Genomic DNA, 23362 nt, shown 5'->3' on the forward strand with positions numbered 1-23362 from the left:
TGTCAACACTGGGGCAAATGAGCTCACATAATCAATATACTCGGTGCTGTAAAAGGATGTTTTCAATTCTGGGATTTGGAAAACAGGTTCATGGAAGTGCTTTAATGTAGTCGTGACTTTTGACCATTCAAATTCTTGTAAAAAATAAAATTTTATTCTGTCGCTCTTTGTCTCCTGCTAGGCTGGTAGTTTGTAGGATTCGTTATGAAATGTACTTTGTGCAATATAGATTCAAATTACTTGCTTTATAAAAAAGCAAGATGATGGACTGACACATAACCTTTCTCGAATATTACAATCAGTCAACAAATAAGGTAGCCTAACATATTTCAGTGGCTGAGTTTTAGTCATTTTCAGTGACTACTGCAAGCCATATACAGTACATTTTAAAATAAACCCTTCATCATCCAGGCACAGTTTCTAGAAGTGTTGATAAACTCATAGAGCTGGTGCACGTCTGAGGGGACGCGCCTTCCATGACGATAATCCGCGTCTATTGCAGCGGAAATTTTACGCGCGAATCGTGTAGCAAGTTCACTCAAAATGTCCACGCGTCTATTTACGCGCAAATGGCGTGATATATTAGTGCAAGCCGCATCTGGCGTAAACGACCCAATACGTTTATTGCGTTTATTATATACAAAGGTCTCTCCGACCAAGCTCCCCATCAATCAACCCCCATCTCCTCTCCCCCGCTGTTAACAATCAAAAAACAGTCGACTCCTTAATTTCACGCCAAAGTTTTCCTTAAACTTGAGAGCCCTTTAATGTTACAGTGACATAAGCTCGACTTTAATTCAGATGAATTACATATTATTATAAGCAATTTGAAGAATTAATCTTAGATGTTATGTCTTAATTAGTGTTTAATACTCACCTCTTGGTCCATCTTTGCCCATTAACACGTCGTCTTGCATTTGCTTGTTGATTAATATGGACGGGTGTGTTGCTGAAGGGACACCCGTTACACTAGCACCACCTGCTGGCGAGGACGTCTAACAGTAGAGAGTGATCTTGGATCCGTACTCCATTGCTTTTTCCTGCAGTTCCCGGATGTAATGTCAAATTTTAACAGTCAAATTTGAACCACTGAATTTATGGAAGCGAATTTTTGAACTGAAATAAAATGCACTGAAAATTGCATTTTGAATAATATATATCGTATTTTTAAACAGAACTGAATCTTTTGGAATTGAATTCTGAATGGTGAATTATGAACTAATGAATTTAAGTATGAAAATAAGTGCAAAATATTTTTAGTTGAAATATTCACAGCTCAAATAAACAGCTATGTTAAATTTCGGGACATAAAAATACAAACCCTGACAATTCATGTCATTAAAATGCAAGCACTTGTTAATTCTATGCATTATTTTTTTTAGTTAGTGTAATTCGACAAGCTTTTTATTTCAATACTTTTGGCATTGATTTTGTTCCATATGAGACACTCATTTTAGTCACTGTTTTGATCAATAACTTCCCTACCTGTGTAAAGTTTGATGCTGATTTTAAGTCACCTGGAATAAGTAACTTGGCCAATAAAGGCACTGGACAACAAACTTCTGCTAAATCCTGATGTCATCTTGTAACACCAGACAGCACGTGGCCCAGGATCATTGCCCGGTTATGTTAGCAGTTGCAAGGCAGCAAAAGCCTTCGTTCGTCCCTGGATGGGCTCAAAGCAACAACCTTTCGATTAACAGCCGAACGCGCTAACCGATTGCGCCACAGAGACTCAGACACCAAACCAACTGTAGTAGAAATGCTGAACTTTGTCTCACGTGGTCTGCTGGATGAAGCCAAATGAAAGCTGCCGAAAAGAAAGAGAGAAAGGTAACAGAAACACCGAACGTGGAGCTCAAACTCAGGTCACTGAGATTAAGTGTGTCATGCTCTCCCACCTGAGCTAGCCGGGCTTGTGAGACACTCATTTTAGTTACTGTTTTGATCAATACCTTCCCTACCTGTGTAAAGTTTGATGCTGATTTTAAGTCAACTGGAATAAGTAACTTGGCCAATAGAGGCACTGGACAACAAACTTCTGCTAAATCCTGATGTCATCTTGTAATGCCAGACAGGGCTTGTGAGATGCTCATTCAAGAGAAAGTCACTGTTTTGATCAATACCTTCCCTTCCTGTGTAAAGTTTAATGGTGTTTTTAAGTCAACTGGAATAAAAAAATTGGCCAATACAGGCACTGGACAACAAACTTCTGCTAAATCCAGATGTCATCTTGTAACGCCAGACAGCACGTGGCCCAGAATCTATGCCCAGTGCACGTGTTAGCAGTTGCAAGGCAGAGAAAAAGCTTAATTCGTCCCTAGGTGGGCTCGAACCACCAACCTTTCAGTTAACAGCCAAATGCGCTAACCGATTGCATCACAGAGACTCAGAGACCAATCCAACTGTAGTAGAAATGCTAAACTTTGTTTCAATAGGTATGATCGAAGAATGCAAATGAAAGCTGCCGAAAAGAGATAGAGAGAAAGGTAACAGAAACGCCCAACATGGGGCTCGAACCCACGACCCTGAGATTCAGAGTCTCATGCTCTACCGACTGAGCTAGCCGGGTATCTGATACATACATTCTAGTCACTGTTTTGATTAATACCTTCCCTACCTGTGTAAAGTTTGATGCTGATTTTAAGTCAACTGGAATAAGTAACTTGGCCAATCCAGGCACTCAACAACAAACTTCTGCTAAATCCTGATGTCATCTTGTGACGCCAGACAGCACAAGGCCCAGGATCATTGCCCGGTGCAAGTGTTAGCAGTTGCAAGGCAGCAAAAGCCTTCGTTCGTCCCTGGATGGGCTCAAAGCAACAACCTTTCGGTTAACAGCCGAATTCGCTAAACGATTGTTCCATAGAGACTCAGACTAACCATACCAACTGTGGTAGAAACGCTGAACTTTGTCTCACTTGGTCTGCTGGATGAAACCAAATGAAAGCTGCCGAAAAGAGAGAGAGAAAGGTAACAGAAACACCCAACATGAGGCTCGATCCTACATCACTGTGATTAAGTGTCTCATGTTCTACCGACTGAGCTAGCTGGGATTGTGAGACACTCATTCTAGTCACTGTTTTGATCAATACCTTCCCTACCTGTGTAAAGTTTGATGCTGATTTGAAGTCAACTGGAATAAGTAACTTGGCTGATCCAGGCACTGGACAACAAACTTCTGCTAAACCCTGATGTCATCTTGTAACACCAGACAGCACAAGGCCCAGGATCATTGCCGGTGCACGTGTTAGCAGTTGCAAGGCAGCAAAAGCCTTCGTTCGTCCCTGGGTGGGCTCGAACCTCCAACCTTTCGGTTAACAGCCGAACGCGCAAAACGATTGCGCCACAGAGACTTAGAGAGCAATGCAACTGTAGTAGAAATGCTGAACTTTGTCTCAATAGGTATACTCGAAGAATCCAAATGAAAGCTGCCGAAAAGAGAGAGAGAAAGGTAACAGAAACGCCCAATGTGGGGCTCGAACCCAAGACCCTGAGATTAAGAGTCTCACGCTCTACCGACTGAGCTAGCAGGCCATATGATACGTACATCCTAGTCACTGTATTGATCAATACCTTCCCTACCTGTGTAAAGTTTGATGCAGATTTTAAGTCAACTGGAATAAGTAACTTGGCCGATGCAGGCACTGGACAACAAACTTCTGCTAAATCCTGATGTCATCTTGTAACACCAGACAGCACGTGGCCCAGGATCATTGCCCGGTGCACGTGTTAGCAGTTGCAAGGCAGCAAAAGCCTTCGCTCGTCCCTGGGTGGGCTCGAACCACCAACCTTTCGGTTAACAGCCGAACGCCCTAACCGATTGCGCCACAGAGACTCAGACACCAATCCAACTGTAGTAGAAATGCTGAACTTTGTCTCACGTGGTCTGCTGGATGAAGCCAAATGAAAGCTGCTGAAAAGAAAGAGAGAAAGGTAACAGAAACACCGAACGTGGAGCTCAAACCCAGGTCACTGAGATTAAGTGTGTCATGCTCTCCCACCTGAGCTAGCCGGGCTTGTGAGACACTCATTCTAGTCACTGTTTTGATCAATACCTTCCCTACCTGTGTAAAGTTTGATGCTGATTTTAAGTCAACTGGAATAAGTAACTTGGCCAATAGAGGCACTGGACAACAAACTTCTGCTAAATCCTGATGTCATCTTGTAACGCCAGACAGGGCTTGTGAGATGCTCATTCAAGAGAAAGTCACTGTTTTGATCAATACCTTCCCTTCCTGTGTAAAGTTTAATGGTGTTTTTAAGTCAACTGGAATAAAAAATGGCCAATACAGGCACTGGACAACAAACTTCTGCTAAATCCTGATGTCATCTTGTAACGCCAGACAGCACGTGGCCCAGGATCTATGCCTAGTGCACGTGTTAGCAGTTGCAAGGCAGAGAAAAAGCTTAATTCGTCCCTAGGTGGGCTCGAACCACCACCTTTCAGTTAACAGCCAAATGCGCTAACCGATTGCGTCACATAGACTCAGAGACCAATCCAACTGTAATAGAAATGCTAAACTTTGTCTCAATAGGTATGATCGAAGAATGCAAATGAAAGCTGCCGAAAAGAGATAGAGAGAAAGGTTACAGAAACGCCCAACATGGGGCTCGAACCCACGACTCTGAGATTAAGAGTCTCGTGCACTTTGTCTCAATAGGTATGCTCGAAGAATCCAAATGAAAGCTGCCGAAAAGAGAGAGAGAAAGGTAACAGAAGCACCCAACGTGAGGCTCGAATCTACATCACTGAGATTAAGTGTCTCATGTTCTACCGACTGAGCTAGCCAGGCTTGTGAGACACTCATTCTAGTCACTGTTTTGATCAATACCTTCCCTACCTGTGTAAAGTTTGACGCTGATTTAAGTCAACTGGAATGAGTAACTTGGCCGATGCAGGCACTGGACAACAAACTTCTGCTAAATCCTGATGTCATCTTGTAACGCCAGACAGCACGTGGATCTATGCCCAGTGCACGTGTTAGCAGTTGCAAGGCAGAGAAAAAGCTTAATTCGTCCCTAGGTGGGCTCAAACCACCAACCTTTCAGTAACAGCCAAACCCGTTAACCGATTGCGCCACAGAGACTTAGAGACCAATCTAACTGTAGTAGAAAAGCTGAACTTTGTCTCAATAGGTATGCTCGAAGAATCCAATGAAAGCTGCCGAAAGACAGAAAGGTACCAGAAACGCCCAACGTGGGGCTCGAACCCCACGACCCTGAGATTAAGAGTCTCATGCTCTACCGACTGAGCTAGCCGGGCTTCTGATACATTCATTCTAGTCACTGTTTTGATCAATACCTTCCCTACCTGTGTAAAGTTGACTTAAAGTCAACTGAATAAGTAACTTGGCCAATCCAGGCACTGGACAACAAACTTCTGCTAAATCCTGATGTCAACTTGTAATGCTAGACAGCACGTGGCCCAGGATCATTGCCCGGTGCACGTGTTAGCAGTTGCAAGGCAGCAAAAGCCTTCGTTCGTCCCTGGGTGGGCTCGAACCACCAACCTTTCGGTTAACAGCCGAACGCACTAAGCGATTGCGCCACAGAGACTCAGACACCAAACCAACTGTAGTAGAAATGCTGAACTTTGTCTCACGTGGTCTGCTGGATGAAGCCAAATGAAAGCTGCTGAAAAGAAAGAGAGAAAGGCAACAGAAACACCGAACGTGGAGCTCAAACCCACGTCACTGAGATTAAGTGTGTCATGCTCTCCCACCTGAGCTAGCCGGGCTTGTGAAACACTCATTCTAGTCACTGTTTTGATCAATACCTTCCCTACCTGTGTAAAGTTGATGCTGATTTTAAGTCAACTGGAATAAGTAACTTGGCCAATAGAGGCACTGGACAACAACTTCTGCTAAATCCTGATGTCATCTTGTAACGCCAGACAGCACGTGGCCTAGGACCATGCACAGGTGCAAGTGTTAGCAGTTGCAAGGCAGCAAAAGCCTTCGCTCGTCCCTGGGTGGGCTCGACCACCAACCTTTCGGTTAACAGCCGAACGCGCTAACCGATTGCGCCACAGAGACTCAGACACCAACCAACTGTAGTAGAAATGCTGAACTTTTGTCTCAAGTGGTCTGCTGGATGAAGCCAAATGAAAGCTGCCGAAAAGAGAGAGAGAAAGGGTAACAGAAGCACCCAACATGAGGCTCGATCCTACATCACTGTGATTAAGTGTCTCATGTTCTATCGACTGAGCTAGCTGGGATTGTGAGACACTCATTCTAGTCACTGTCTTGATCAATACCTTCCCTACCTGTGTAAAGTTTGATGCTGATTTGAAGTCAACTGGAATAAGTAACTTGGCTGATCCAGGCACTGGACAACAAACTTCTGCTAAACCCTGATGTCATCTTGTAACACCAGACAGCCACGGCCCATAATCATTGCCCGGTGCACGTCATAGCAGTTGCAAGGCAGCAAAAGCCTTCATTCGTCCCTGGGTGGGCTCGAACCTCCAACTTTCGGTTAACAGCCGAACGCGCTAAACGATTGTGCCACAGAGACTTAGAGAGCAATGCAACTGTAGTAAGAAATGCTGAACTTTGTCTCAATAGGTATACTCGAAGAATCCAAATGAAAGCTGCCGAAAGAGAGAGAGAAAGGTAACAGAAACGCCCAATGTGGGCTCGAACCCACGACCCTGAGATTAAGAGTCTCATGCTCTACCGACTGAGCTAGCAGGCCTTCTGATACGTACATCCTAGTCACTGTTTGATCAATACATTCCCTACCTGTGTAAAGTTTGATGCTGATTTTAAGTCAACTGGAATGAGTAACTTGGCCGATCCAGGCACTGGACAACAAACTTCTGCTAAATCCTGATGTCATCTTGTAACACCAGACAGCACGTGGCCCAGGACCATTGCTCGGTGCACGTGTTAGCAGTTGCAAGGCAGAGAAAAAGCTTAACTCGTCCCTAGGTGGGCTCGAACCACCAACCTTTTAGTTAACAGCCAAACACGCTAACCGATTGCGTCACAGAGACTCAGAGACCAATCCAACTGTAGTAGAAATGCTAAACTTTGTCTCAATAGGTATGCTCGAAGAATGCAAATGAAAGCTGCCGAAAACCAAACCCGCTAACTACCAAAGCTTAGCGGAACCTTTTAGGTTTGTAATGTGACAGTGAGATTCTAGCAAGATTGGATTAATCTTATTTGAAGTGTGCAGCAAGTCTGAGAATTTGAAGCTAACTATGTCCTCAGATCATCACGCCTAAGTTTTGAGAAGACAAGTCGGAATTTTTTTCACTCAACTTAAACAGGACCCAACAAACACAAACCAGATGGGACTTGAACCCACAATCCCCAGCTTCAAAGTCTGATGCCTTATCCATTAGGCCACTGGGTCAACACTAGCCTTTGTCATATCTTGTCATATCATATCAGAAAACAGTACTTTAGGATCCCTATGCCATATTGCATTCAGACGATCTGGTGTGTACACCTAATGACAAAACAGCTTCTCTGAGGAGTTTTCCATTGTCATGTCTTTTTGACCTAAGGGTATGAACCCTAGCTTTTTAAAGGTCCACACTGGATTGTCTTGCACAGCCAACTTAAAAGGAACTGCATCAAAGATAACCCAGTTGGTACTTTAAACCCACAATGCCCAGCTTCGAAGGCTGGTGCTTTATTCATTAGGCCACTGGGCTGCTTTTTACTGCCTGTGAACTGTAATATGCCTCAGGGAGTTGCTGACACACGTAACAAAAACAACATGAACAAAGAGTAGATCGGATCAGTCTCACAGAATTTTTTGTGGCACTGCAGAGTGCTTTTATGGGGCTCGTTGGTCTAGGGGTGTGATTCTCGCTTAGGGTGCGAGAGGTCCCCTAAGAGGTTTGAATCTGGACAAGCCCTGCGACTGTCATAGAAAACGTAGCGGTGCTGTGCTTTTTATGGTGTTTTTATGTTAATTGTAGCAGCTTTTGCTGTGACTTAGTTAATGAACATTTAGTGGACTTCTGATCTAAATCAGTCCAACATGTAAAATTATACAGACAAAAAAAGGAGCGGCAATGATTCAGTTGTTAGATTTGTTTATGGATCTTGAACAACCCACCAGCTTTATATGTAAGCACCATTTTTGGTTTGTACACAGTCTCTTCTCTGTAGGCACCATGCAGGATACTTGGATGTTGCAGTATTAGTGCACCAAATTCCAAACAAACATGCCTAGACCAAAATATAAACTATGCCGCCAGACCAACCTGTGGGCTGGCCCACACAAAACAGAAGTCCACTGTGGGCCCATAGCAAATCCACACAAAGTGGAGTGTATATGGCCACACTGGGCGAAGTATAGGTATACTCGGGCACAGAATCTGGGTCAGAAGTATGCCCTATGAGCATGCTCTGTGGGGTATTTAGTAATTAAAAAATAGTTAGGTCTCACTAATACTAAGTTGAGTCCAGGCACAAAAATGTGCATATAAGGTCCCAATAAAGCACTCATACAAAGAAGTGTGGTTATGAACATGCATGGCCATTGTGGCTTAAACACAAAACAAAACTAGTTCACTTCGACTATGTACAAAAGTAGCACAATATTACTTCAACTGCATAATTTTGAAAGCATAAAGTTAGTAATAAATGAAGCTATCTAAAATATAAAGTCAATATGGACTATTTTTCAAAGGTTCGGGACGACTGCTTTATTTTATAAAGATACAGATATAAAAGTAACCTTGTAAATAATTATTCCTTTTTAATATGTTAACTTTTCTATTTGAATATGTTAAAATATATTTTATTCCAATGATGTGAAAGCTGCATTTGAGGCATTTGTGTCCTACATGAAATCACTCTAATGATTTGGTGCTTAAAACATTTTTATTTTTATTAATCCCAAAACTACTCATGCATTTTGACTGTTATTTATGTTTTGTGTTACAATGTATAAGTTATCAATGTCACACACACACACGCACGCACGCACGCACGCACGCACACACACACACACACACACACACACACACACACACAGACTATTATTTTTCATTTCATGTGTTAAGTTTTTAGTTAAGATACTCCCAAAATAATTTCACATAAATCAGCAGATTTTTTACAAAATTCTCCACAGAAATACCAAAGATGTCCGTAGATTCTGCATATTGACTGTTATTTATGTTTTGTGTTACAATGTGAAAGTTATCAAGGTCACACTGAAGGATAGCATTTTTTTATTGTTAGATTTTGCTAAACATTTACTAATAAATGCAAACATAAAGGGTTTCTTCTTTTAAAGGGTTAACAGTGATAATGTGTGTACAAGAAAGAGGAACCCAACTTCCTGCTACTGGAGGCCTGCTGCTAAGGGAGTGTGTGAGAGACAGTATAAAAGCCTGAATACAGGAAGCTCATTGGCCATTATATCCCTTCTGCGCAGAACATGTATTCTCTAACTTCTTGCATTCAAATAAACATTTCTTAATTTTCAACTCAGATCTCCGTCAATTTTTGAACATGCAATGGACCATTTGAGTCCTACAATTGGTGGACCCGACGTGATTGACTGGAGATTGTCAAATATATGGACGTTGTTTCTGATGCCAAAACCAGAGAGGCCTCTCTATACAAAGGTAAGCAGAAACCTTTTACTTAAATTCTGCTATTGAATATTCTAAATGAACGGTTTTTTGGCATCAGTAAATACAATGTTCAGTATTTGATGACATTTTGACATGCAAGAAATTATAAAATACGTAAATTAAACTAATTTGAAATTGTGAATGAATATAGATTAATGAGTTGTGAGAGAAAGAATAAAGAGAATTAGAGTAGATCACTAGGATCTAGGGGAAGTCCATTTCTCTAAGGAGGCACTTAGGGTAGACTTTAGAGTCTAAGAGAAGTCCTTTTCCCTAAAAAGGCAAAACTAGTTGAAGAAATTTTGTCTTGACGAAGACAATGACTCTTCAACAATCAGGATGGATAGTGTATGTAAAAGGCCTACATCTATCTAACGGAGAAGTCCTTTTCCTGAGAAGGCAAAAAACTTGAAGATCCCTCTGGTCTTGACGAGGACTTGATATCTCAAGACATTTCTCAAGGATAGCAGGTTTAGTGAATTGAGAAATAGTGAGAGTGTAGGGATACGGATAATAAAATAAAAAAAATAAAAATAAAAATAAATAAATAAAAAATTTAAAAAATGGAACGAGAATTTGATAGAGAACGTGAGGAATATGATTGTCCTCCTTTAAGACAACAATGGGATAAATGGTAGATATCTTATTGGCACAAACTGATCAAAAAAGATAGGAAAAACGGATAAAAGAACTGGGAAAATATACGCGCGAAATGATTAAACATTATAGTACTGATTGTATGTACAAAAAAGCGGTCTCTGTTTCAGAAAGTGGGAATAAAGAGAAAAGGAGCACAAGAAGCTGTTTTCAAGACACAGAAAAGAGGAGTAAGGCTGTTACACAAGCGAGCCCATGCAAAGAAAGAAAACAGTTAGATAAAGATTTGAGAAGAAGTTCTAGAGTTACACTCGCAGCATCTGTACTAAAATCAAAGAAAAGGGAAGTGAACAGCAAAGAAGCTGAAGCTAAACTGAGTAAAAAACAGGAAGCTGAGGCTGAGACTAAGACTGATCAGATAGCGACGCCCTATGCCCCACCATACAGAGACTATACCAAGATCACTCCAAAACCCATTTATAAGCTAGCAGTCGAAGCAGTTAGTGGTCAATAGAAAACATGAAATTAAACATTGGGATGGTAAAAAAGGAGCAGCATACATAAATAGATACTTTCAAAGCACTGAGAAGAAGCATGCGATGAAAACCAAATGTCTAACGCTGTTACTAATAGAATTTTCAGATCAGCAGTATTACAAGGAGCTCCTGCTGGTGTCACCCAGGCATGGAACAGTCTCCTGAGGTACCAGGCAGTGATGATACTAAATGCAAAGGTATGCAGTAGATTTCATAGACAAAGCAGTAGAGAAGCGGACAAAGAAGGAAGTGAGTTGTTAAAGCTGAAAAAAAAAAGAATTTGAAACTATAGCTTGAGAAAAGGAAGTTAACTAAAACAGATTAGCAGTTGCTAGAGAGGGCCTGAATGCCTCCCACTTCCTGAAACAGACAACCTAATCACAGTATTTACGGGATGGTAGCTGCCACAGGGCAGATGATGGAACTATGAAATCAGGCTTTGCTGTGGTTAAATTACAGAATGATCAATTGGTCACTATACAATCTGAACCCCTAATTGGCAAACAATCTGCACAAAAAAGCAGAACTATTGGCCCTAATCAATGCATTGAGACACTCAAAAGGACAGTCTGTCAACTACTCTGATTCTGCATATGCAGTGTCCAAAGCCCACGTGGAGCCGCCTGTGTGAATCAGATGTGGATTCACAACTTCTTCTGGCCGGCCTATTACTCATGAGAAAGAAGCAAGAGAGCTCTCTGAAGCCATAATGTTGTCAAACAAAGTGGCTATTATTAAGTGCACTGGTCATTCTCAAGGAACTGACTTAATATCAAAAGGGAATGAAGCAGCAGACTTGGCGGCAAAACGTGCCTTAGACTACCTACAGGGTCAGTTTGTGGTCACATCTGAGCCAGACGTGACATCCCTCCTACCAGAATTCTCAAGAGAATTCTTATCTAAGCAGCAAGACATGGCTGCTCCTGAAGAAAAGTCTGTGTGGATAAACAAAGGGGCAATCAGACACGAGGATGGCCTTTGGACAGCACCGGATGGTAGAGCTTTTGCTCCTAACGTCACTAGTCCCAAGCGTGTTGAAAGATGCCCACACACATGCACACTGTGGTGATAAGCAAATGACACGAGCATTGCAATCATGGTGGCATCCTTTATGCCACACCTAATTTCTGGGTACATAAAGACATGTGACATCTGTCAGATGCACAATGTCAAACCAACTATGAAAACCATCTCAGGGATCGTTCCCATTGGCAAATGGCCCTGGAGATGAAGTTATAATTTGATTTCACTGACATGATTGAAAGGTAAATGGTAAACGATACATGCTTGTTAAGATTGATGCATATACTGGATGGCCAGAGGCCTTCCCGGTGGGCAAGGAAGACAGCACTGCTGTCATTAAATGTCTGATAAACAATTACATCCAACGTCATGGTTTTCCGAGCCGGGTAAGATCTGACAACGGCTCACACTTTAAAAATGAACATTTGGCTGATGTAGAAAATGCATTGGGTTTAGTACACCATTTCGGGGCAGTCTATCACCCACAGTCAAGGTTGAGCGTTGAATCGGTTGAATCTAACATTGAAAAACAAATTGGCTAAAATCTGTGCACAGACTAAATTGACAATGGTTAGCTGCTCTTCCACAGGCTTTGATGTCAGTAAGGAGCTCTGTGAGTAGGGCAACAGGATACACGCCGTTCGAACTGTGACTGGTCGCCAATTTCCTGGCCCAATGACCACACTACAATTGGAACCAGTACAACCGTTATCACACAAATTTACTATGACAAATTGACATGCTCTAATTGAATCTTTTTGACAAAATGTTACCAACTGATTTTAGGGGACACGAATATCCAGCACCCCTACCTGACCAAACTTGGGACTGGGTGATATTGAGAATCTACAGGTGTAAATGGAAAGAGCCTCGCTGGTCTGCTCAAATTAAGTAATGTCCAGCGGACCCACAGTCCAGATAATTAAACGACACCAGAGTGGACCTTGCTTTGCAGGTCCAAGAGAGGGAGTATACCACAGGAGATACAGGAGGGACTGAGGGTACCAGAAAAGGAGGTGACACAAAACACATACACACAGAAAATTTTCATCCATCACAAAGTAACCTACAAACTTTGCAGGTGGACCACAAACTAGGGACTTATTCACAGCCCTAAACGAGAAGCTGTAGCCCATTGTGTCAGTGCAGACTGTGTATTTGGAGCGGGCATAGCGGAAAAATTCAGAGAAAGATATGGGGTTGACAAGGTAAAGGCCCAGAGGAAAACGAAAGGTGACTGTGCTTAACTCACGAGGCAGACAGAATAGTTTTCCACCTGATCAAAAACACTTGCTAGAGACCTACCCACATATGAGGATTTTGAGAGCAGTCTAATCTGCATGAGAACGTGGTGTGACAAATTACACATCACCAGATTGTCAATACCCCGGCTGGGGTGTGGTTTGGACAAGTTGGAATCTATAGAGTTCTCCACATTATTGAAAAGACGTTTAAAGGCCAGAATATAACTATTTCAGTTTATACGTTAGAATACGTTTACTGTGCTTGCTATTTTTATTGTAGCTTTGATATTGATTATATATTTGCTGTTAACACAATAACACTGTGAAAAATAAGATAAAGGGAGGATCAGAATTGAATAATAAGGAAAACCAGCATCAATAAAACATGAGGGTCAAGTTGTGGGAAAACTGGAAACTACTGGGGATAGTGGGGATATTAACACTGATAATAGTGGGGACAATTCTAGGAGTAGGAAAAAGTCAACAGGAATGAAACCTCAACTGTAAAACCAACCAGAGTAAAAAGATCCCTAGGGAAGAAAAGAGGTGTTCCAAGTAAAGGGAGGAGGGAGCATCTAAAAGGGAGAGACAGCATCTTACACATTTGATCTATGTCAGGTAATTGACTGTGGGGGACACAATAGTTCGTGGCGAGGATATGACATATATGTTTGTTTTGATCAGACTATGAATGCATGGTGTAACACAATGGGTAAGGCAGATAATAGGTGGTGTAGAGGGTGGGATCAAGTAGTGGGGTACACAGGGAAATGGACGCCAAACCCAACATGGTTAGGGAATTTTAAAAACGAGTGGAGAAAACTGAAAATACAAAGGGATTATAGTCCTACCCAGAACCCTATTACTATGTCAATAGGGGAGTGGACAGGATACCCCCTAGATGAGACCCATTATGCTGGAAAAAACAATCCGCCTAAGTTTCTCCATATACTATTAGGAGGAGTTGAGATATCAGGAACTGACCCCCTGGGAATCATAGAAGTTGAGTTTTTAGATAAGGTCAATGTAATAGATAGAAGCAAGACAACAACTATAGGACCCCAATCAGAAATCATAGTTGAGAAATTAGAGGTCGAAGGGTTGTGATAGAAATGGATTATACCAAATTAACCCCAGAAGATATACTAGAGAAGCATATTAACCTTTGTGGTGCAAACAGATTATCAACAATGCAGGGATATAATAGGACCTTGGGCGCGGGGAGGACTATATTATTATTGTGGAGGGAAAAGATTGTTTGTAAGAATAAAAGGGAAAACTACAGAAGGTATATGTGCAATGGTCAGGTTAGCTGCACTAGTCACAATGATTGGACATAAACACCAAATTACAGCCACGAGACGAAGGAGAAGCTTTGATCTAACTACTAATTGTCGAACCTATAGACTAAATAGGAGTCCGAGAGGAGTCCTTGATGAATACAAACTAGTAGACCAAATTGCCGCCGGGTTCGAGAATATCCCAATAATTTCAGCCCTATTCCCGGTCACCCCAAGTAAAATGTGGATAGAATAATTATGTGCACTATAATGTGATGAGATTGGCAAATCTGACACAAGATGCCGTAGAAGGATTATCAGAACAATTGGCTCCAACCTCATTAATGGCAATACAAAATAGAATAGCACTAGACATGCTATTGGCGGAAAAGGGGTGCCATGTTCCAAGATTTTGCTGCACTTTTATTACCAATAATACCGCACAGACGGATCAGTAATGAGGGCTTTAGAATGGTTAAAACCCCTTTCCAAAACAATGGCAGAACACTCTTTTGATGATTGGCTGACCGGTGTGTTTGGAAAATATAAAACCATGTTTACATCAATTTTGATCTCTATAGCTACCTTTGTGGCCATAATAGTGACCTGTGGATAGTGTAGCATGCCGTGTATCAGAACATTGTGTAACAGGGTGATAATTGCAGCAATTGAAAAGAAAGATGGAGCTCCACCCCCTTACACAATGCCTCTGCTGATATCTCCAGGAAATAATGATGAGGAGGAAGAGGAATATGACTTATAAATATTGTTTTTCCCAATAACTGTGCTTCTTTGCAGATGCTGATACATCACAAGCTATGTGTTTTTTAGATATTGATGTTTGAGAAATTTGCTGTTTGAAAATGTGTTAAGATTTAAATTTTGATTATTGAAATTTTGTAGTTTAGATAATTTCAGTGTGATTGACTCAGCTGACATGTTGTGGTTGCCCAAACATAAAATAGGGAATCGACTGGGTGCCTTTCCCCACAGGGGTTTTCGGCCCAGTCCAGCCTGAGCACACTGGTTTGTAGGGAATGTTATTTTTTTATTATTATTACATTTTAAGTACTTTTCTTTCTAGTAGTCTGATATGATGTGTCAGGTGAACATGTGGTGGCTGCCCATAAGCTAACTAGGGGGCCGCTTGGGTGTCTTTCCTCACAGAGGTTTTCGACCCAAGCTCATCTGGACATATTGGACCAAGAATTCTGAGATTTTTTAAGTGTTTATTAAAGTGGTGTGGCCTCTTTTCAGAGGCCAAGAGAGGGATTGAAGGATAGCATTTTTTTATTGTTAGATTTTGCTAAACATTTACTAATAAATGCAAACAAAGGGTTTCTTCTTTTAAAGGGTTAACTGATAATGTGTGTACAAGAAAGAGGAACCCAACTTCCTGCTACTGGAGGCCTGCTGCTAAGGGAGTGTGTGAGAGACAGTATAAAAGCCTGAATACAGGAAGCTCATTTGCCATTATACCTTCTGCGCAGAACATGTATTCTCTAACTTCTTGCATTCAAAATAAAACTTCTTAATTTTCAACTCAGATCTCCGTCAATTTTTGAACATGCAATGGACCATTTGAGTCCTACAACACACACACACACCACACACATATATATATATATACAAATATATTATAATATATATATATATAATATATAATATATATATATATATATATATATATATATATATATATATATACATAAACTATTATTTTTCATTTCATGTTAAGTTTTTAGTTAAAATTCTCCACAGAAATTGCAAAAACAATGTCAGCAGATTCTGTCTGGACCTAATTTTGAGGTAAAATCGGAAAGAAAAGAGAGACTGGTGTGTAAATTGAAAAGAATCACTTATGGATTCAAGCAGTCAGGCAGGAACTGGAACAAAATGTTGATTACTTGTGTGAAGACTTGTGTGTATGGCTTTTGTGCTTATTTAAACATATTCAAGGGCATGGACAGATGGGTAGCATTTTGATTATCTGCAGTGGGCCGCTCTGGCTGAATTGTAATTTTGTGTGAACTACCCCCTTATATGCTTCTGTAAGTAAAGGTAAAGTTATATTATATTACAGATATTATTTGAAAAAATAAACCTTAGATAGGAAGTTGTGAAAATAGGAAGGAAGAGGTCATGATTACGAGGAGGAGATTTGGACTCATATTAATAGGAAGTGATGTGTTTTAGACATGCAAGTGGATTAAAAATGTTTTTCAAAATTGTCTTAAAAATGCTTAAAGTTTATAAATACTGAATGCCTGTGTGTGTGTGTGTGTGCGTGTGTGTGTGTGTGTGTGTGTGTGTGTGTGTGTGTGTGTGTGCGAGAGAGCAGATATAGTGGAGAGGGGAAAACGAGGGGAAAATTTTATCAATAAGTCATGAATAAAAGTAAGTGGCAAAAAGCTTTAAAAAAGACTTTTATTTTGGCGTGGCGGTATGATGTCATAAGGCTGCGCCGCTCCTCCACGGTGATTCCATGCTTTGATTCAACTGAAGAAAGGTTTGTTTTAAAACTTTTACACATATATAAACCGATTGATTAAAGTTTCAGGTTTTTTCATCCTTTGCTAAATTATGTACCTGTTGTTGAAATAATATTTTAACCCTTTTTACAACGTAGTATTATTTTACTCACAGTAATGAGGACTATTGTTTGAGCAGAAATGTGTGTAATAAGAGTTTTAATGAAGGTTTAATTTATTAAATAGCATAATGTCATTCCATTCTAAGTATACATCACTATATATAAGAAATGGAGTACTAGTTTTAATCAGCTCATTTGTGGCTATTGTTTTTTCCTTTAACTTACCTGATTTATTTTTGTTAATTACTCTCATATAAAGAAACTGTTGAAGCAATTGTTGAAGAGAAGTTATTTTGTTTCTGTTCATTAATTTATTCATTACATTTTTTTAAATTGTTTTGTTCATTTTAAACAGGATAAAGTGTCCAAACGCAGAGAAAAACTGCTGAAGCGACTGATCTCCACACTGTTATAAAGATGGCGTTTATTAAAGAGGAGAGTGAAGATGTGAAGGTTGAAGAAACATTCAGAGTCAAACAGGAAGATCTGCAGGAAAAACAGGTTGGTTTTCATTCTCAAAGACCAACTCAGTCATTTGATCCTCATTCAGATATATTTTAATAATAAGAATACTAAATTAAATCCATCTTGCAGCCCTGAGTAGGCTGCCTAGTTCTCCTAAATGCACAAAAGCACTCATTGAAAGACAGGAATGAGTTTCTTTCGTCACTTGTTCTCGTGTCTTTTGTCATTCATTTTATGTATGATTAGTCTCCCATTTCTCTACCTTCTTAAGGTTATTGCTTTTCTTATTCTTCTACTGTTTGTAAAGCATCCTTAAGCACTGGCGTATAAAATAAATAAAAACAATAAATTAAAAAAGTTTAACTGAGCTAAGGATATTGACCTACAGTATTCTCACAGAAGACATCTGCTATTACAGTGATGTTGGCTTGGTACTTTCCATTTGCATATGTCACGTTGATCACAATTCCCTTTTTCATCAACTTCTTCATGTATTTAAACTTGTTTCTAGTAGTTGTTACTAGTTCTCACAGATAGTATCTGAGTTAGAATTACATCATTATTATAATAACTAATTACCAGGACTTTTGTGTTTAAACAGGGTTTCTGTGGGGTCTTAAAATGTCTTAAATTCCCAAATCTAAATTTTAGGCCTTAAAGTCTTTTAACTTTTAAAACATTTGTTTATTTTTTTTTTATTGATTTTTTCAAAGAAAGTTTGTGTTTGGAAAAGTGTTTGGATTCAAGTAAAGCTTGCTTGTTTTTACATAATATTTAAAATCTTTTGCTAAGAAATATCTAAAATATTGTAATTTTTTATTATTCATTATTATTGTATTATTAAATGTATTAAATCATAACATTTTTTTTATAGAGCAGATAAAAATCTTTTCCATCTGGGGCATTTGAAAAATTCCCTTTATGAGTCTAAAATTTCATTCATAATTGTCTTGAAAATGTCATAAAAATATTGCATTTTACTTGGTGAAACCTGAAGAAACCTGGGTTAAAGAATGTCAGAAAATGTGGAGGCCCCCAATTTTAAATATGCTGAATGAAATTGACACTAAAGTAATTAATATTAAACATTGTACAGTATTCTAAACTATATGATGTTGCTGAGGGACGATGTGAAATAAAACAAACAAGTTATAGTGGAACAATAACGTTTAGCATTGCACTGACTACAACTGGCCAACAAACTAGTCTAAAATGATTTTTGCTGCTTAAGAAATGGATTACAGCATGCTGATGATATGCAAACATTTGAGTGTAAAGTTCGTCAGTATTGACCATATTCTTCACATACCAGCAGGCGCCGTCATTAGAATCTTTTTGCCTGAAATTTTTTTTTAAGAATTAATTTTTGGATCGTAAATACAGTGTTATGCTGCTTAGGCATGAGACGATAACAGTTTATAAGGTATACCACAGTTTGGAAAAGTCATGCTTTTAAAACCTTGTATATCTAAGGTTTTGTTTTTACGTTTGAAGTTTTTTAGGACAGTATCTCCAGCAGAAAAAATATCCAAAGATGCCATTTTAAATAGTAAAGAAATCTGTGTTTCTGAAACAAATGAAGACAGCAGAAGTCAATGATTTATTTGAATGATTTAACCTGATCACCATGCCTAATGCTGCTTGATGTTGCAAAGTCAAATTTTCATTTTTTTTTTTTTCTTTGTAAGTATAGTCATGTACACACTTGTTTTGTAGAACAAGTAGTGTGACCGTTTTCTGCCGTTTATAACTCCTGGTCATTTCTCCAGTTGTCAACTGAATTGGAAGTGCTAAAACAATAGCATATGAGATCAGGTCACCATGACATGACAGACAATTGTCGCTGTTTGTCATTGTACTCTGGTTATTCTGAGATCTGATGCTGAGTATTCTTAGGGCTTTTCACACTTCAAATGTTTAACCCTGGGTCATTCTAACCCTCTATAAAACAGAATCCTGGGTTATCTGTAATCACGTTCCACACTGCTCATGCTATACCTGGTGTTCATTAACAGACAGTCCACATTTGCAAACCCTGGTTAACATTATTATTTTTATATTTATGTTGTTACTGTCCCTCATTGGACAAACAGCAGGTCACCTTTTTAAATGGCATTTCTGCATCTTATAAGGTATATAACATGTCGTCACGTTGGTCTTCAGCTAAGCATCAGGACATGCACAAAGGCAGGAAAACAAAGACAAAAGTACAACTGAATGAAAACAAGTAGCAAAGTATGTCATCTTGCCATCTCCTCATCACTCCAGTTTACAGCAAACGTGGCATTAAGCATTTGCATAAGTTCATTCATTCATTTTCCTTTGGCTTAGTCCCTTTATTCCTCAGGGGTCACCACAGCGGAATAAACCACCAACTTATTCAGCATATGTTTTAAACCACAGATGCCCTTCCAGCTGCAACCCAGTACTGGGAAACATTTGCATAATTTATATACAATAATGCAAACTCACAAATACAAGCATGACTCATGCGTACTTGCTGTGAACATGCAGGATCTGTCTCAATCAGGCCTTTTAAGCAAGTTACAAATGTTTAAATCCAGTGGAAGATACAAATGAGGGACACAACACGAGTAATCTAGAGCGAGTGCATTTGATCATTTGCATTTAAAGCCACAGGCACAAAAAGAGCTTGGTTTTTCTCTGACCCCCAAAATTAAATCTTCTGCAAGGTACAGTACAGACCAAAAGTTTGGACACACTTTCTCATTCAAAGAGTTTTCTTTATTTTCATGAAAAAAGCAGCTAAGTAAAGAAAAAGCGAGTAGCCATCATTAATTACTTTAAAGAGCCCATATTATACATGAAATAGGGTCATATTTAGGTTGTAAGGGTCTCCAACAACAGTCTAATATGCATGCAAGGTCATAAAACACTTTTATGGTCTTATAATCTGCATTTATTTTTACCTAATTATCCCAACGACTCCCATATGAATCAATCAGCGATTCATTTGTTCCCAACCCCCTCCTCAGCGCGAAGCTAATCTGCGCTGATTGGACCGATGACAGCCTGCTGCGATTGGTCGACAGTGACAGGCTTCAGCACGAGACAGAGTGAAATGCCCAGCTGGTAATCAACTATATAAAAGTAGTCACAGTGCACACGCGCTTCATAGTGTAAGGCTTTTTTCACACACACACACACACACACAACCCTCCTCAGAAGAACTGGGGAGATCGACGCGAGTCTCCTAGCCTCTCTCTCTCTCACACACACACACAACGCTCCTCAGAAGAACTAGGGAAAGCGATGCGTATCTCTCTCTCTCTCTCTCACACACACACACACAACGCTCCTCAGAAAAACTAGGGAAAGCGACGCGAGTCTCTCTCTCTCTCTCTCTCTCTCTCACACACACACAACGCTCCTCAGAAAAACTAGGGAAAGCGACGCGAGTCTCTCTCTCTCTCTCTCTCTCCTCTCTTTCTCTCTCTCTCTCACACAACACAACGCTCCTCAGAAAAACTAGGGAAAGCGACGCGAGTCTCTCTCTCTCTCCTCTCTCTCTCTCTCTCTCACACACACACAACGCTCCTCAGAAAAACTAGGGAAAGCGACGCGAGTCTCTCTCTCTCACACACACAACGCTCCTCAGAAGAACTAGGGAAAGCGACGCGAGTCTCCTGTCTCCTAGCTTACGATCACCATAGCAACGACAAACGGCAGTGGAACGCGAGCTCACAAAAGCCTTTAACGTTAAATCCGTAAACAAAGCGGCACGCGTCGCGTTTTTAACGTGGCTTACATGTGATAAGAGAATATAAAGAGTAACCGCGTGTACTGTACCAGGTTAACAAGTAACAAAACACAATAAATACATAATTTGCAAGTTAAACGAGGCAACAATTTTAATCGCACTTACTTACACTAGTGAATAAACCTCAACCACTGACTCTTCACAGTTCACAACTCATCTTTGGGTAGAGACTGTCAATATTATCCATCTGAGCACAGCGTGACTTCATTCGACCGGCGGCGTCTGTGTGTGTGTGTCTAGTGTTTTTTCTGTGTTAGTGGGCGGGGCCGCAGGTTTCAAATCTCCCTGGTTTGCGCGCGTAACTACTGGCGAGGCTTGTGTTTCCTGGCTGCGTCATCGCGAAACACCTAATGACTCGTTATCAAGGCGACTCGTTTGAAGCACTATGAGTCGACTCTTTTATAGATGAATCAATAGTTTTAAACACTGTACACTTACAGATTTAAGCCTTAGCTGGATATTTCACTTCACTTAGAGCTGTGTTACACACTACATGGAAGGGCATTTTCAAAAACCCATAATATGGGCTCTTTAAATCCAGTGGAAGATACAAATGAGGGAACACAACATGAGTAATCTAGAGCGAGTGCATTTGATCATTTGCATTTAAAGCCACAGGCACAAAAAGAGCTTGGTTTTTCTCTGACCCCCAAAATGAAATATTCTGCAAGGTACAGTACAGACCAAAAGTTGGGACACATCTTCTCATTCAAAGAGTTTTTCTTTATTTTCATGACTATGAAAATTGTAGATTCACACTGAAGGCATCAAAACTATGAGTTAACACATGTGGAAATATATGTGTAACAAAATATGTCATGTTCTAGGTTCTTTAAAGTAGCCACCTTTTGCTTTAATTACTGCTTTGCACACTCTTTCTATTCACGCCTAGGCAATCTATTGATGAGCTTCAAGAGGTAGTCACCTGAAATGGTTTTCATTTCACATGTGTGCCCTGTCAGGTTTAATTAGTGATATTTCTTGCCTTCTAAATGAGTTTGGAACCATCAGTTGTGTTGTGCAGAAGTCAGGTGGATACACGGCTGATAGTCCCACTTAACAGACTGTTAAAATTTGTATTATGACAAGAAAAGAGTGGCCATCATAACTTTAAGAAATGAAAATCAGTCAGTCCGAAAAATTGGGAAAACTTAGAAAGTGTCCCCAAGTGCAGTCACAAAAACCATCAAGCGCTACAAAGAAACTGGCTCACATGCAGAACGCCCCAGGTCGGAAGACCAAGAGTCACCTCTGCTGCGGAGGATAAGTTCATCCGAGTCACCAGCCTCAGAAATTGCAGGTTAACAGCAGCTCAGATTAGAGACCAGGGGGATATTCCAGAAAGCTGGGTTAACTTACCATCTGCTAAACCCTGAACTTTTGGTTGATTAACCCAAAACCTGCTTATTGTGAGTATGTCGGTTCCAAAACAGCTGATAAGAGTTAGTTAAATCAACCTTCTGAAGATAACCATGGGTTAATGCGCGCGCACGGCGCATACCTGAAAGCATTTTCAAGTCACAGTGAAAAAAAAAAGCGCAACGCACTTTACAGAGGCCGAGGTTTTAATCACAGATTACACATGTGCATCAGTAAAAGAAATATAAGATAAGAAATAGACAAGAAAAGAAAAAATAAGTGATTCGATAGTTTAATAAATTACACATGCCACCCTCCCTTTTATTGTAATGAAAAATTTTACATCTCTTTGCCAGTTTGCATTCCGTCAAATAAGATGTGTATATGGCCACACTGGGCAAAGTATAGGTATACTGGGGCACAGAATTTAACATCGCAACGTACCTGTAGAGAGGTGGGGGTGAGTTTCACGCGACGTACCTGAAGAGAGCGGTGTAGGTGAGTTGCATGCGACGTACCTGAAGAGCGGTGGGGGTGAGTTGCGCGTGACGTACCTGAAGAGCGGTGGGGGTGAGTTGCGCGTAACGTACCTGAAGAGCGGTGAGGGTGAGTTGCGCGCGACGTACCTGAAGAGCGGTGGGGGTAAGTTGCGTGCGACATACCTGAAGAGCTGGGAGGGATGCGGTGGAGAGTGGTGTGCGACGTATTTAAGGACCAGGCGGGAGATGCGCGATTTCCGGGAGATTATCTTTCATTTTGCAGGATACTCCCGGAACTTCCAAGAGACTTGGGATGTCTGCATGAGCATCACCTTAAGGTGAGAAATGTATACTCACTTAAAACAGTTGGGTTAATAATAACCCAACAGGTAACCCAT

At 40.4% G+C, this 23362-nt stretch overlaps 3 non-coding genes across 3 annotated transcripts; all 3 read right to left on the minus strand.

Moving 5' to 3' along the window:
• Positions 1-2499: 2499 nt before the first annotated feature.
• On the minus strand, positions 2500-2572 carry trnaq-cug (transfer RNA glutamine (anticodon CUG)). The gene has a single exon. It is a non-coding gene; the product is annotated as a tRNA-Gln (tRNA).
• Positions 2573-3764: 1192 nt separating this feature from the next.
• On the minus strand, positions 3765-3838 carry trnan-guu (transfer RNA asparagine (anticodon GUU)). Its single transcript has one exon. It is a non-coding gene; the product is annotated as a tRNA-Asn (tRNA).
• A 1354-nt stretch (positions 3839-5192) lies between these two features.
• On the minus strand, positions 5193-5266 carry trnak-cuu (transfer RNA lysine (anticodon CUU)). The gene has a single exon. It is a non-coding gene; the product is annotated as a tRNA-Lys (tRNA).
• Between the last annotated feature and the right edge of the window lie 18096 nt (positions 5267-23362).

Source organism: Danio aesculapii, chromosome 4 (genome assembly GCF_903798145.1).
Source record: "Danio aesculapii chromosome 4, fDanAes4.1, whole genome shotgun sequence".
In the NCBI taxonomy this organism is placed as follows: domain Eukaryota; kingdom Metazoa; phylum Chordata; class Actinopteri; order Cypriniformes; family Danionidae; genus Danio; species Danio aesculapii.